This window comes from Procambarus clarkii, chromosome 60 (genome assembly GCF_040958095.1).
Source record: "Procambarus clarkii isolate CNS0578487 chromosome 60, FALCON_Pclarkii_2.0, whole genome shotgun sequence".
NCBI classification, from domain to species: domain Eukaryota; kingdom Metazoa; phylum Arthropoda; class Malacostraca; order Decapoda; family Cambaridae; genus Procambarus; species Procambarus clarkii.
The window spans coordinates 29,892,866-29,909,574 of NC_091209.1; the positions used below are offsets into that span (position 1 = coordinate 29,892,866).

At 42.4% G+C, this 16,709-nt stretch overlaps 1 long non-coding RNA gene across 1 annotated transcript; it reads left to right on the forward strand.

Moving 5' to 3' along the window:
• Nucleotides 1–5,636: 5,636 nt before the first annotated feature.
• Nucleotides 5,637–16,212, forward strand: LOC138353998 (uncharacterized). The gene is made up of 2 exons (XR_011223376.1): nucleotides 5,637–5,930; nucleotides 7,266–16,212. It is a non-coding gene; the product is annotated as an uncharacterized lncRNA (long non-coding RNA).
• Nucleotides 16,213–16,709: the final 497 nt, after the last annotated feature.

A 16,709-nucleotide genomic window follows, 5' to 3' on the forward strand; every position in this document is an offset into this window, starting at 1 on the left:
AGGAACAACACTGGAGCACCAGTAGAGCAGGAGCTAGTCCACCGGGGCCACACTACATTGTCCAGGAACAACACTGACGCACCAGTAGAGCAGGGGCTAGTCCACCGGGCCACAATACATTGTCCAGGAACAACACTGGAGCACCAGTAGAGCAGGGGCTAGTCCACCGGCTCACCATACATTGTTCAGGAACAACACTGGAGCACCAGTAGAGCAGGAGCTAGTCCACCGGGCCACAATACATTGGTCTGGCGTTCGAATCCCGGGCTTGGTGAGACGTTTGTCAACGTTTTACTTATAATATGAGCGGATGCCTCTGTCCATCAGGCCTTGGTGGATAGATACGTGATGGTGAGCTAACTCATGTGAGCGGCGTTCTGGGGACGATGAGCCACTGACAACGGCCACCTTGGTACGCCGGACGGGCTTCCTATCCCACACAACACCAAATACCAAAGGGACACAATGTTAGAACATGAGCACGAGGGATATTAAAGACTGACGTTTGTAAGAGGCGAGGCAACGTTTGTTTACATACAGAGACTCAGTCACGTGTGTGTGAATACCATGATAACACTTTCCTGGGAGTGACCAGCTGCCTCGTGTGGGTCAATAGTAGCTGCCTCGTGTGGGTCAATAGTAGCTGCCTCTTGTGGGTCAATAGTAGCTGCCTCGTGTGGGTCAATAGTAGCTGCCTCGTGTGGGTCAATAGTAGCTGCCTCGTGTGGGTCAATAGTAGCTGCCTCGTGTGGGTCAATAGTAGCTGCCTCTTGTGGATCAATAGTAGCTGCCTCGTGTGGGTCAATAGTAGCTGCCTCGTGTGGGTCAATAGTAGCTGCCTCTTGTGGATCAATAGTAGCTGCCTCGTGTGGGTCAATAGTAGCTGCCTCGTGTGGGTCAATAGTAGCTGCCTCGTGTGGGTCAATAGTAGCTGCCTCGTGTGGGTCAATAGTAGCTGGCTCGTGTGGGTCAATAGTAGCTGCCTCGTGTGGGTCAATAGTAGCTGCCTCGTGTGGGTCAATAGTAGCTGCCTCGTGTGGGTCAATAGTAGCTGCCTCGTGGGGGTCAATAGTAGCTGCTTCGTGTGGATCAATAGTAGCTGCCTCGTGTGGGTAAATAGTAGCTGCCTCGTGTGGGTCAATAGTAGCTGCCTCGTGTGGGTCAATAGTAGCTGCCTCGTGTGGGTCAATAGTAGCTGCCTCGTGTGGGTCAATAGTAGCTGCCTCTTGTGGGTCAATAGTAGCTGCTACCTCGTGTGAGTCAATAGTTGGTGCCTCGTGTGGGTCAGTAGTAGCTGCCTCTTGTGGGTCAATAGTAGCTGCCTCGTGTGGGTTAATAGTAGCTGCCTCCTGAGGGTCAATAGTAGCTGCCTCGTGTGGATCAATATTAGCTGCCTCGTGTGGGTTAATAGTAGCTGCCTCACATGGGTCAATAGTAGCTGCCTCGTGTGGCTCAATAGTAGCTGCCTCGTATGGGTCATGAGGAAGCTGCGAGTAGAGACTACGGGAATTAATCCTCACGTCACTTGGAGACAGAAGTGTTAGAGGGGACATGATCACCACATACAAGATTCTCAGTGGAATTGGTAGGGTAGATAAAGACAGACTATTTACCACAAGGGCACACGCAGTAGGGGACACAGGTGGAAATTGAGTGCCCAAATGAGCCATAGAGACGTTTGAAAGATTTTTTCAGTGAAGAGTAGTAGTAAAATGGAATGCATTAGAAAGTGATGTGGTGGAGGCTGACTCCATACACAGCTTCAAGTGAAGATATGGTAGAGCCCAGTAGGCTCAGGAACCTGTATACTAGTTGATTGACAGTTGAGAGGCGGGACCAAAGAGCTAGAGCTCAACTCCCGCAAGCACAATTAGGTGAGTACACACTCGAGGCTGTACACCATAACCGGTTGCTGTACCTGGCCCCTGGCCTAGACCCCAACACACACACACACACGAGGCTGAACACCATAACCGGTTGCTGTACCTGGACCTAGATTCAGGAAGCTCTGTGTATTTCTTCGTAAGTGGGTTTGCTACGAAGGTTCCTAAGTGCGCCCTAAGAAGATGCTTAGGTGCGATTCAATAAGGTCCACTTAGGAAGAAAATTGTTGGTTCACCTGCGTGCCGATAGAGGTCACTACTGTGTTTCGTTTGGCCAATCAGAGAGCAGCAACATTCTTCATATTGAAGATTTAGCGCTGGCTTATCGGAGCTCTACTGCCTCCTATTTACGTCGAATTTTCTTATAAAATTAGTATATTTCGAAGTAAAACAATGTTTTTTCAACTTCTACAGCCAGCACCGACATTGTAGTAAACAAATTTGTTACATTTGTTGTTTACCTACGTAATTCTAAGAGATACTGTGTAGCTGTCCTTGTTGCTCGGAAGATGCGCTGACAATTATTGTATATATTTACTGAATTTACCCAAGGGCCACTAATTATCTAGTGGCCTCGAAGAGGACAGAAATCCGGCGGCTTGTTAAAGGGCCCGCCAATTGTCTTAATGATATTTTTTAGCTGGAATTTGGCATTTACGGCTTCAGCGGGTAGGCGGTTCCATGGGTTTATAGCCCTCTTGGTGGAAAAAAAACATCTGTGTTCAGTCCTACTTGCATACTCTCCAACACTATATCTGTGATTGTCCTGTTATCAGTGACTTCATACCAAATGGTATGAGGTATTTTGAGCTCTGTAATTACTTCATACACTCAGGAATATTGGAAGATATTCTTGTGCTGCACCCAGATTTTGCCAGTGGAGGCTAATAGATCAGCATTAAGTATTTTGTTCTCTCCTAATTCCATGTATGACTGGCCATCCTGTGAGGTGACGATGTTGGATGAGCTTGTAGCTGGTTTTTGATCTACACTGTGTGGTCCTTTATACAGAATAGGGAAGCAGCACATTGCTGTGTATACCTAAACATGTTTAAAAATACATTGTTTGAGAGGAGTTTTGTAGAAACTGGTAAGAGTAATTATAATATAATGTTTCCATGATTCAGTGCTTACCTCTTGTGAAAATTGCTTAGAGTTGTTTAGTCAGAGTTGATTTGTTTTTTGTATTGAGGCTGGTATTTTCTAAATTGATTCCATGTACAGTATGTCTAACCATCCTGTGAGATGGGAGTATTAGATAAACTTATAGCTAGTTTTTTATCTACACTGTGTAATATTCCATATAGAATAGGGTAGCAGCACATTGCTGTGTATACCTAATCTTCTTAATAAAAAAAATCAGTAATAAAGATTTTAAATTATAGTTTGTATTATTACAAATACAGTACTGCATTATCCTTATTAAATCATGTTGACCATGGATCATTAAGATCTCATGTTGATATGTAATACAAGTCATATTTCTTTTGAACTGCTAATCCATGCTAATCATTCATTAAATTGTGCATTATGTCTCAATTTTTCACTTCCTTGGATATACTGTACAGTACAAAAAGATAGGATAAAAATAAACCAGTAATATTTCTTTCATTATATTTTTCATTTAAATAACTGCATCAATATTTTTACAGCTGACAGGATTTGCTTTCCCATACAGGTGCATTATTTGTTAAAAACAATTTGGTTTATTGTTACACACAATGGTGCTACATAGCCTTCCCAGCTTGGTGCCTTCTTTTAATACTTACTGATTAAAAAATAAATAATAAATACATTTTATTCAGGAAAAGTACATACAGTTGATTTACAAACATAATGTTGGATTTATAGGCAGAGCTAGTACATACAATACCTAAAGCCACTAATACTCATTGCATTTCGGGCAAGGTGTGGGGGGAAAAAAAACACAGACTAAAACTTAATAGTAATCGGGATTAGGTATAAATTGTGTAGAAAGAAGGAATAAAAAATACAAAAAGGGGGTTAACATAGCATAAATCAGCAATTGCACATGTTGGTGAACAGCGTTGTTTAAAAAATAGCAAGACATGGGTTGACATTTAGGAGGTAAGTTAGGTTACATGGAGTTAATTAGGCAGTTCTTGGTTTAACTCTTAAACTGGTTGAGAGAGGTACAGCCTTTGACATGATTCGGGAGGTGATTCCACATTCTGGGTCCCTTGATTTGTAGAGCACTTCTAGTTTGGTTACACACAGCCAAATTGAGTAACAGGAAGAGGTCTTGGACACAAATTTGTTCCATGCTAAATGTAAAGGAATCAGCTGAGTATTCCTCAAATAAAATAAGTTGCCTCAGCTTATAAGGTAAATAAAATAAGCATTTCTCAAATAAGTAGCTGCCTCACCTCACTGCCTTACTGCTACATAGCCTTCCCGGCATGGTGCCTTCTTTTGATAATTGCTTGTTCCACACCCAAATTGTATAACAGGAAGAGGTCTTGGACCCCTACTTCCCTCTCTCTTTTTTAATAATCTATATAGTCATAATTATAGCTTTAAGTATTCAATGAATAAAGTTTTTGACATTTTTACCCTTTTCCTTACCTAACATCATTTGTGCAGCATATTTTTATTTTATGTCTCACCCAGATTTAATTTCAAAATAAAACCAAACTAAATAAATTAGAAATGGGTATGTATAGCTAAGGTACACCCTTGCTACTAGGTGAACAGGGGCATTTGGTGATAGTAAATGATCCCATCAGGCAGGGCTCATCACCTTCTCTCATATTTCATATTCACCAGTGTTTATTTACTTAATAACTACTGGTATAATATCTTGCTATTATAAAACTAATTCTACTATCATCAAACACATGTTTACTTCAAGTTTCAAGCAGAGAATGCATATATAACTAACACGAAGGACTCCTCTCCACTAGATTCACCAGCTATAATATTTTGGTCATGTTCCAATATCATAAATCGATCCCAGTGTTATGTAGTAGAGAAAAAATGACTTATATCCAGTTTACGTTAAGCTACGAGTGGTCGAAACCACACTTAAATCCCGGAATGAACTTACGAAGGTTTTTCCACTTAGGGTAGTTAATTGAATACGGACGTAGCCGCCACGAAGGCGCTAAAACGGAAAACGCTCTTAGCTAAGAGGAAAAACCTTCGTAAGTACCTTCCTGAATCCGGCCCCTGGCCCCTGGCCTAGACCCCAACACACACACACGAGGCTGAACACCATAACCGGTTACTGTACCTGGCCCCTGGCCTAGACCCCAACACACACACACACACACGAGGCTGAACACCTCGTAGGGCCTCGTAGCCTGGTGGAAGAGGCCTCGTAGCCTGGTGGATAGCGCACAGGACTCGTAATTCTGTGGCGCGGGTTCGATTCCCGCACGAGGCAGAAACAAATGGGCAAAGTTTCTTTCACCCTAAGTGCCCCTGTTACCTACCAGTAAATAGGTACCTGGGAGTTAGTCAGCTGTCACGGGCTGCTTCCTGGGGTGTGTGTGTGTGGTGTGGAAAAAAAAAGTAGTTAGTAAACAGTTGATTGACAGTTGAGAGGCGGGCCGAAAGAGCAAAGCTCAACCCCCGTAAAAACACAACTAGTAAACACACACCATAACCGGTTACTGTACCTGGCCCCTGGCCTAGACCCCAACATAACAGTTACAGAAGGCGTTATGGAGCCTCCAAGCTACTAGGTGGGTGTGGTAGTGGGTTTAATGTCCAGTAGTGAAATATGTGCCCTTAATACATACTCACACTTGCTCATACTTCACATTAATAGAAATAAACTATATTAATATTGTTGAAGTGACTTGTTACTTGTGAATTATTCGTATGTGAGGCGGCCTCATGTGAGGTGAGGTGAATGACGTCACAGGTAGTTGACCCATCAGGCCAAGGTAGTCAAGAGGCGCGGAGGGCAGTGTGGCGCTGGCCGTCGTGGGGAGAGGTGCTGCTCACCGCCCGCCTCACTGGTGTTACTAATTAGTCACCTGGACAGTGCTGTAGATCAGGTTACCTGCGCCAGGCTTACAGGCAAGTTACTCTAGATGTTTAGTTATTTTATCACATTGTTTTCTGTTGGTAGAACAATATTTGCCGATTTTCTAATTAACCATGGCTACAAAATATTAAAAGTTTATTTAAAATAATTCAATTAGCTCTGGTTTACTTGTTAGTAAATATGATAGTGTAATATACCTTTGTCTATTAGTAGACACTTTTACCTTGCTCAAGACTTTTCATGAAGCTTATTAAAACAAAAATTATAAAACGACTGCTACGTGATTAACTGTTCCATAACAGCGGCGTGTTAACTTTATAGTGAAATTGAACCTTCGGCCAAAAGCAGGTGGAAAAAGTTTAAAAATTATTATAGTTAATTTCTGGCAGTTACAAGGTGTTTCTTGTGAATTATCAGACTTCAGGCTTTGAAATTCGGACCAAAGACTTTTAATTTAGCAAGTGTCACTCTTCACCCTCCCCCCCTCCGGCCATCCTATGTGAATGCAACTAGCCATCCTGACTCAATGTCGTCCATGCTGCAGCCAACACCAGAGACGCCATAATTAACATTAACCGCCTGTGTAACTAAGCACTAAATTTTGTCCAATACAAGTAAATATTAATGTATATTTATATAGTGTATAGGTCTGATAGTTGTTGGACATTATAGCTCCCGAGTGTATTCCAACCAGTCTCCCTCGCGTAATAAATAACTATGTATAATAATAGTTCACGTATGAAAAACTATTTTAAATGAATCTAGTGTTAAAATGTATGAACTGTTGTGGGTCAGGGCACGGAGGAGCATAGACTGAGGACAAGTTATGTGTGAAGCGTTCTTCACGTTCATGTTTGGCTGCCCGGGTTAACGACCACTTGGCCGTTGTTGAGAACGGCCATGATTGGCTGCCCGGGTTAACGACCACTTGGCCGTTGTTGAGAACGGTCATGTTTGGCTGCCCGGGTTAACGTTCACTTGGCCGTTGTTGAGAACGTTCATGTTTGGCTGCCCGGGTTAACGATCACTTGGCCGTTGTTGAGAACGGTCATGTTTGGCTGCCCGGGTTAACGTTCACTTGGCCGTTGTTGAGAACGGTCATGTTTGACTGACAGCGCTAACGACCACTTGGTCGTTGTTAAGAACGGTCATGTTTGGCTGCTGGGTTAACGACCACTTGGCCGTTGTTGAGAACGGCCTGTGGATGAGTCAAGTCTGAGATTGGGTTTTGCCATTGTGGTAAGTCGGCTTTTTAGATCAACCAAAGTCTGACCTGATCGATTGTTTAGCGGGATATTTCTCAAACTTTACATGAAGATGTGTTCATTTTATTATTTTGAGGTATTTAATATAATTTGTAATTTCAGACATGTAAGAGTGCATCAGTACAATGGCACTGCAGGAATGGTCAACCAGACCCAAGGAATTGGTCTCGTACAACGGCACTGCAGGTATGGAGGGATTAAAGTTACTTGGTAAAACTTCTCTCGAATCGCAGTGGTCATAATGTAGTGTATATATTCCCACAAGTACAGTAAGTGAAGGGTTTAATAGTTTTAATCATTTAACTCGCTATACCATGAGTCAGTGATCTTCTAATAGGTATAGTCTAATGTAATTTGTGCATCAACCACTTAAGTGGTAAACCATTCTTTTGGCCAGTAATTTGACCATTTAGTGGTAGGTAGTGTAACATGGTTAATGTTAATCTAACATTTTTGGGTACATTTCAATCCTCTTGCCTCCCCTCTCCATCCACCGTTCTGTTAGTCTCTTCTATTCCACCAGTCCAATCAATTAGACAAAAATTACCCAAGAGGGTGATGCTTCAGCTGGGGGTTAGAAGACTATCCTGCGAGAGGAAAGTTATAGCACGAGGGGAAAGTGTCGGGGCAAAACCTAACAAGCTGAATATACCGTCGGGGACAGTTTCGGGAGGCTGACCACTTGGCAGCTACGTGGCCATCATCCGCATCTTGCACAAGGTATTGGTAGCTCTGGAACGCTGCAGCAATTCTACAGATCAACAGAAATTGTGGTCAGGTGGCAGGCCCTGTGAAGTGTTAGAGGTGAACGTTTCTGGGTCTCCAGAACTGCGTAACGTAGTTAACCTGGTTTGTTGTTAGTGCTAAGTGTCCCTCATTATTGCGAGAAGAGACTATATAATTGGCAGAGCTCCTATGACCACAGGATAAAAGGTTTTAAAGCAGGGGCCCCATACTACTCAAGGGGTCTATGGTTTTGCTGGGAATGAAGCATACTAATGTCACAGGGGGATGTTCCCTTTGTCCAAGCTAACAAAGGAGGCTCCGAAGGAAGCGAGTTCCAGGCCGGATGTTCACCGAAGGTTTCCTTCATCCAAGACTAGAGCGTGTTAACTTCCTTTCGGATGCTTCCTGAAGTTGTCGGAATGAGTAACTTGGGTAGAACCTTCCTCTATGGACTGGATGTGTTCCCGTACAAAATGTCACTGGAGAGGCCAGTTTCTTGGCAGCTTTTCCTATTAGATTCTGGACAGTCACTCGACTGCCCCAGAGCTCCTCCAAGCCTTTCTCCAGATTACTCTGATCACTAGTTATACCTTTGACTCGGGTTCCCAGGGAGAAAGGTAGATCTCTTGAGAAACCGGGTGGCAGGATGTTTATAAACGTGAAGGTTTCAGACTTTGTAATAAACCTTTATGGGCCTCTTTCTCCATCTATATATATACATACGCAGGTACCTAGGAAGGGCAGCTCCTCCAAATGGTAAATTTCAGGTCTGGATGAACTTAGCCCATTCATGGATGGGTTGAACTGTAGTAAACCAACCTCTTTTTCGACAGGTCAAATGCTCGTTTCCAGCATCCCCGTCCTCAGGCCAGGCTCATTAGTGGTGACCATACCCACCCCCCCCCCCCCCCTCGTTAGCTCCCGGTCAAATGTATTCATCCGGTTTAACATTGTGTAAACAATTGGTTGTCATGAGTTAATATTATAATTTCAATTTCAATGTAAAGTTAGGGGGTAGGTTAGATTAGGTGTTAAGGTTCTGTTGGCTATTACTTACATTAGAAGTAGGTGAAGTGAAAGTTAGAGCTTTCGAATTCTAATAGAGGTCGCCAGCTAAGCACTGAGAAGTTTGCACACGATCTATTAAGACAAGTGTAAAAGCTCGTCCTCGTAAACAAAGGCTAAAGTACATTCCATACACCTGCTAACCCCCTGCCCCCCAAGGTTTATGAATGAAAAACCTGTTTTTAAATGTCTCACCTTGAGGTGTTTCCGGGGCTTAGCATCACCGCGGCCCAGTCATCGACCAGGCCTCCTGGTGGCTGGACTGGTCAATCAGCCCGTTGGACGCGGCTGCTCGCAGTCTGACATGCGAATCACAGCTTGGTTGATCTGGTATCACAGCCTGGTTGATCAGGTAGGTCACAACTGATGACGTTCAAACATATCTTTAACACTGATTCGTTGACGACTTTTGTTTGAACCACAATGCTGTAAATGCTTCACCCACGTACTACAAATACAAATAATTGCCAACATAACATAAACACCTAACCTAACCAATGCCTAAATATGCACTGTATACTAATTGTATAACAATATTTTTTTTTGTATTATATGCTGCTTATCACATAGACCAACCAGGTCGTAACACTTGCACCAGAGAATCTTCTAAGGAATCAAATCTTTTGTATGGGACTTTACCTCTTTTTGTTGTACCAATATCTCTTCTCCGTTGTACCCATAGTCGTTGTCTTTTGTGTAGCTCTCGTATCTCTAATTCCTTTTTTCGTAGTGAGTCTTCAAAAATGTAATGGCCCTCTGAGGCCAATGTTACAATTGGCAGTCATTTCATGGGTTGCCACACATTGAATCAGTTGACCTGGTTCCTATTCTGGGGGGAGAACCACAGCCTTCTCTGGGGGAGGGGGTGGCCCCTGTTACCAAATACCCACAGGACATTACATGGTCTGTTACAGCTATAGCTGCTTTGTAGTGTAACTGGTCCTGGTGACCAGGCGTCTCCTTCTCTTAGCCTCTTGGTCTGGGCCTATCGTTGTCTCCAGCTTGTTTGCCATATGCATTATTTCATTTCAATCGACAGAATCTTTTATTCAATCTTTTATTCTTTCAATCGACAGAAATATACTTTTTCTGCTGTGTTCTGGGTGCCTGCTGTAAGAATCTTAGTCCTGTATACTCTTTGAAATCCATAGTCAAAGTTCAACTAGGTCTGCTCAGAGTACTGGTTCCATCATTATCACATACAAACAAGGATAGAACAGACTTCCTGGTTTCATGTTTTCTCTCAGTTGATGCTATTGATGAGTTCTGTCAGTAGTGCTTACTGCACAATCCTGGCTGTGAAAAAAAATCCATAATTTGGTCTAGTTTCGCTTTGCCCAATTATCTAGTGACCTAATAGACGAATAGCAGACAAATGCGTAAACGAATGTGTGACAGGAAACATTGGTGGCCGTGCAGTCTCTAATTCCAGTCACAAAATATATATAAAAAAAATTAAACTGCAAAGGTGTCTTCACAGTGAGGTAAACTGTAGGATAAAGCAGAGGGAAAAAAATTTAAAAAATACTTTACTTTAAAAATTAAACAAATTACAAAAATATCCAGGCTTGGCTCTAATACAAAGTGTGCAAAACAAACAGGATGAACAATCAAATTTACATTACGTTAAGGTGCAAAATATGGTGCAGAATACTATGGGCGAGTCTGACTAAATCCGTTACCACACTCAGATGTTAACAGGTCTACTTAGTTGAGCACACAGGAGTAATGTAACTCATGATGGGCAAGAACGCCCAATTTATACAGAATATCAGCCGGGCAGATGGAGCTGGTGACGTTTTTGACTATTAACCGGCTGTTAAACTGCTTGTTTCGGAAGGCGTGGTCTCCCAGCGACCCAGGTGCAAGGTGGGGTTAGGGTCGATGGGGTAGGTAGACTGGTGGTATTGTCTAGACGTCTGGAAGTAGTTGTTCTTGGCTGCAGTTCTTGATTAAATAGACGTGAATGAATAGAATAGGTGATAATGGAGTAGACCGAATCTCTTCCTAGAGATTTTACCGTGACAAATGGCAATTCCATAAAGTAATGTCAAGGTTTCATGGTGTCGTGGACTAGTAACAAGGAAGGTTAGACCTGCCTTAACGTGTGAGTGAACCCTTCAGACCTGGGTGCACGAAACTAACCCTCTAAGTTCTCTCCCTATGATGGGAACAACTGAGTGCCACTGATGACTTGCATAGTCTCCTCTGGTGATCTGGGCGTGCAACAACTCTTGCAATATCCTTGGCCAGCCCAGCCCAGCCAGAGTCCAGCCCATAGAAACCCAGCAAGGCAGACCTTGGTCCCAGACCAGAGAATACAAGAGTGCACGGATGGATGTGCACTCCTGTAGATTCCACGCTGATATACATCTGGTCATACTCACTCACCCAACTTAACACAAGTGAAAATCCTTTCTCTCATACCAGGACAAACTTGTGCCACCTCCTTACTCTTCTGGGTGATGTAATCAATAACGTCTGTGCAGTCTTACTTTTTGAGCTTTGCTACCTGTGTTTATATTATAAATTGTTTCCTTGTAATTTCAATTTAGATATTGCAGGCTTTGGCTTTCTGGTCCCTTCCCTGAGTAAGTTATCCCTTCTTTCACCATATATTTAAACGTAAAGATAGTGTTCACTCATTCCCATGGGTCTTCGAACTTTATTTCCCATGTATGTGAATCGTTCAGTGAATTCGAGGTAAAGTCAAGCTGGTTAATCTTTACGTGTTGATTACATGTTGGATTAAAATGTTTGTCATGTCCAATAGTTTAGCTCGCTCGCTGTGCCACCATATGGTTCTTGTATCTTTTAATGGGTGGAGTCCCTATGATTGGAAGTCGGAATAGATTTTTAACAGGCGACAGTCTGCCCTTTCAGTTATGGTAGGAACTGCAATGGTTGTCATTTAATGGAGGGTTATATATCACAGCTACTGTCTTTGGTCCTGCCATCGTCATGGTGACTGTTATGTAGTCTCTGAACTCCTCGCAGCCCGGGATATCAATCTCCTGGAAACCCTAATCCTTTATCAGCAGGGCCGCCACTCCTCCCCTTCCTTCCCTCTGTAGTGTGAGGTGTAATGTTGGCGCGAGTACACAGCCTTGTGGCACTCCAGCATTAGGGAATAGTCAGTGTATTGTTGGAGGAATCTTTTATTTTGTAGTTGTCAAAGAAGCATTTTATCGGACGTGGGTCATTCATAATTTACTTCTAGTAGTCAAGCCAGTGTGTCGATGGCTTTTTCAGTCAGTGTTATGATGTATTCTGTGGTAAATGTGCAGCTTCTCAGTATGTTAATGTCTTGTGTAGGTCGGTTTGGCCTGACTCGGATTTTCAGTAGCGTCGCCCAGTCTTGGGAACGTTTTGTGCTGCCCATATACATAGGATTCTGATCTAAATAAATCACAGGTTTTTATGCTGGTGTTTTCAGACCGTTGGGAGTCGGTAATTTCTCTTATACCCGAGTGTTAAACAATATAGTCTTGTCATGAGATGGACACCTAGGTCTAATTCAACTTCTTCCTTGTTACACGCAAATTTGGCTACAATGTCAGTCATTATGGTGGGTTATATTTGTGAGATGGTATCCATACATGAGATTTTTAACCCTTTATTCTGCGACTATTTATAAGTGCAATTATGAAGCTTTTACTGTCGATCATGCTGGAAAAGTTTTGAAGAGCAGACTTTGAAACACAATTGTCACCACCACCTGTGACTATATATATACTGAGAGCTAGTTGTAGTGCAGCAGCAGTTTGTACAGAGGTCAGCCAGTTGTTAAACCTGACACTTACTGTGTGGAAGTATTGTTCCTGTACCTGCATACTGCTGCAGTCCGTCCTGTAGATGATTGGACTGGGTCATCGGTGTAGACAGTACTCATGGGATCTTAAAAGTTATGACGAGAGGCAATTATTTAAAGTGTGACAACTTTGGAAAGAGCAGATTCTCATTACCTTTCTTAGTGGCAGGTGTATATGGTACTTGAATTGTGGGAACAGATGAAGAGGAATATCAGTTGCAGGTATATTGCATTTAAAAGGAATGTTCAGTTTGATTAGATTGTTAGGATTTTACTCGGTCATTTATAATACAAGGAGTGAGTTGGTATGTTGCACCACTTAATACGGTGTTAACGGCACGGAATACTTTGTCTCCGAGCAAGGCTGGAGATGTAGGGTCTCGTGACTTTAAGGGAAAAGGTTGAGTTGACTTATATGATTCTCTAGTATAGTTGGAAGCTTCAGTTCTTCCCTAAAGTTAATGATTCATGTGCATCTTGGGGTACCAAGAATTACCCTCATGGCTTCATTATGTATTACTTCCAATTTGTTCAAACAGAGGCGGGGAAGCTAAATGCAATCAACTAACAAGTGTTGAATAGTCTACCATATTTAACATTAATACCAATTTTCTTACTAGAAAGTATTTTCAGTGATTTGTCTTTTAACCCAAGATGGTCGTTTACATTGTCACTGATACCTACTCAAAGGTATTTGTGCTGCCTATATTTGTTTTGGTTGTTGACTTTCAAAGCTTGAGGGACATTGGTTCATTTTAGGGAAAAATAGCGATGGATTAAATTAAATACAAACCGAATTCGATGCTTTTAGCAGCGAGTGAATCGAGTAGAGTTTGCAGTCGCGTTTGATATTCGAAACAATACAAATGTCAGACATAACAGATGACAGCTTCATCAGCTAGTGTGGGAATATCGGTTTATTTGGTGTTTTAGCACATTGAACAATGATGGGCTAAGCATGCCTCCTTTCGACGAACTCGACTCAAATGGTGCTGAAAGTTTACTTATGTGAGCCCCCCTTGAAAGAACTGAGGCAGTTGATACAAGGATACCCCTTGAGGTATGTCAAGTCTAACATTATCTCCAAAAGAGGTTAATTGTTCTAAGATTATTTCCCCGTTTTGATGAATCAAAAGCAGTTTGGAGGTCAATAAATGTCGCCCGAGAACATGGTCCCTGTCAAATCAAATATTCAGTAAAGCAAGTCTGAATGCTTCTTCCAGGAAGGAAACCATACAGGTTAGTAGCAAGTTGGAATCTAATTTGAATCATTAACCTGTCGTATATAATCTTTTCAAGAGCTTTACATTTACAGGATGTCAGAAATGGGTCTGAAGGCACAAAGAAATCACATTAATGTGATGTATCAATGAGAACATTAGGTGCTTGTGAGCAGGATTCAAACCTCGGCTCTGGGTAATCAAAGACATTCCATGTTGCAATTCATTTGACCATGTGATGGTGCAATTGTCTAAAATCTTTGATTGGAAGTCCCCCGAGTATCACTTCGACTCTAATCTCGACTCCCATTAATTTTCTGATGTGGGCCTGAATTGTTACTAATTTGGCTTGGGTATTATGAGTCAGTGTCCAGCTGTCAGGTAAGATACTATGCCTAAAACAAAGATTAAATAATAATAGCAGAGTACCATTGTAGGGGTTATTGAGGATGTAAAGGATACCTCCCGTCCTGGGTTGCAAATTTGCAAAGCAATACCGAGGATTGAAAACGTGGTTAAGTCATGCTGCAATGATGATGCATGCAACATTAAAAAGGTGGAATTATAGGAAACCAAATGTTTTTGGTTAGATGCAAGATGTTACTGTAACGAAAAATGGAAGCTACTAGCTCTTGTCCATTAGCCCGGTCGTTATATTAACTATTCTAGAGTTCCCCAGAGTTCATACTACACGCTCCAGTTCAACACCCAGTAACCTCGATGATTGATCACCAAGGTACCACAAAAACTAGGCATTGTACCTGATCAGCTACCAGTAAACTCGAGAGACTAATACTTTTCACCGCCACCATCCATTCTAGTAAACCTATGTAATACAAGGAATGGAACTTGTCTGTACAACACAATATCAGAGATGTTCATGTATCAACTGTAAGTTTGTACTCGTATATAATCAAGCCTTCAAGTCCATAAGCATCCGAGAACTCTTCCCCCTCCCCCCTCCCTTTCTAACCTGCAACCTATCATAGGAAACCCAAGATCCCGGGATCGGAATTAAAGCCAATTTGCAGCAATAAATTAATCATTTATGTTTAGGTCTTCACTTAAATGGGTAATACAATTCAACTATATCATTACATGTTCAATATCAACATGAATACACAAATGTGAATCACCATACAGGAAATTGACAGTTCTACGGCTGACTTCCCCTGAAAATCAAACACCTAAGTTGGAAAACACACTATACGTCACCTCACAAGCGCACTCACCCAAGACTGAGCCAAAGTTTGATAGAGAGGTGAGAGGGTGGGATGGTTACAGTTGAGTTCCCCACCCGGCCTGTGTAAGCCTGGCCTGGCTGTGGGACTCACGACCAGCGGTCTCCACTACTGTTCTGCTCAACATTCAATTTTGTCTCTTCTCAAAAGTACACTTCCATGGGTATTTGTGGGGGATCCTGGAGCTAAGCCCTGCCTACCCGGTAAGATAGCCTCAGGCTCTCTCCCTAAAACAATAGGCAGCTGCTTGTCTGAAGGACACACCCCAGCCAGCTGTCTGCAATTATCGGCTTAGCAAAAGGCAAGGTCAACCTGTAGTCATTACTTCTAAAGGGTGAGATCCCTTAATTACTAAGACCAGACAGCCTGGCGCCCTCAACTATCCTGTCTCGTTGTATGTGAATATTACTAAAACACATTTATAGTGGTACATTACAAGATAAAATAGTAGGGTAAGAAGGGCATAAGTGACGAACGAAGTTAAAAACTTTCAAAACCAAAATGTTTGTTTTATCAATGTTTTATTCAGTTTTTTTAAATGTTTCGTATATTAGGTAGTGTAAGTATGGTTTTTCAACTGTAATTATCATTGCAACATGCCTGGGAATGAGGGGAAGGGAGGAAATTAGAAGAATTCCAAATGTTTTAAATTGATTCATACAGTTGATCATTTCATATACTGTAACAAAGAATTAGCGTGAGAGATACAGCAAACATCAGACTTTAATTTCGGGAGGAGAAACGTTTAGGGAAGAGTTTCAAATTGGTTAAGTCAGTTTCAATGAGGTTCTTGGTCATCTTGATGATTTCGGGGTTTAGTGTCCCTGCGGCCCGGTCCTCGACCAAGTCCTCTTTTTTGTTACACACCCCCATGAAGCACCCCTTAGCAGCTGTCTGTTAGGTACCTATTTATTGCTAGGTGAACAGGATAATAAGGGTGAAAGAAACGCTACCCATTTGTTTCCGCCTCCGCCGGGGATTGAACTCGGAACCTTAGGACTAGGAATAACGAAAGCTGTCCACTCAGCCGTCAGGCCCCTTTGCAGCAATTAAGCAAATAAGGATTCACAGAGGAAAAAAAACATTTTTCAAGGTCGCTTCAAGGAACATTTAAAGTAGATTGTGTGAAACCATTAAGGTTTAGAGTGAGGAGATAAGCATTACCAGGTTAGTGTCAGCATGAAGGAAGGTTTAGGGAGTGTGAGATACAATACCTGTTAGCAATGATTACTTCCCGTACAAGTGTAACACCCAGTCGTGACTGTCTGCCCTTCCGTTCATCGGCTGGCAGTCGTGACTGTCTGCCCTTCCGTTCGTCGGCTGACTGTGGTGACTGTCACCCCCCCCTCCCCCCTGCCTCCTCCCACTACACATTTAACGTGTAAATAATGTCGATGCATCACTAACTGTCCTGACCTAACCTAAATAGTCTTATTGTGTACAGGAACGAATTGTGTGATATAAGCACCATTATCCCTCGGTG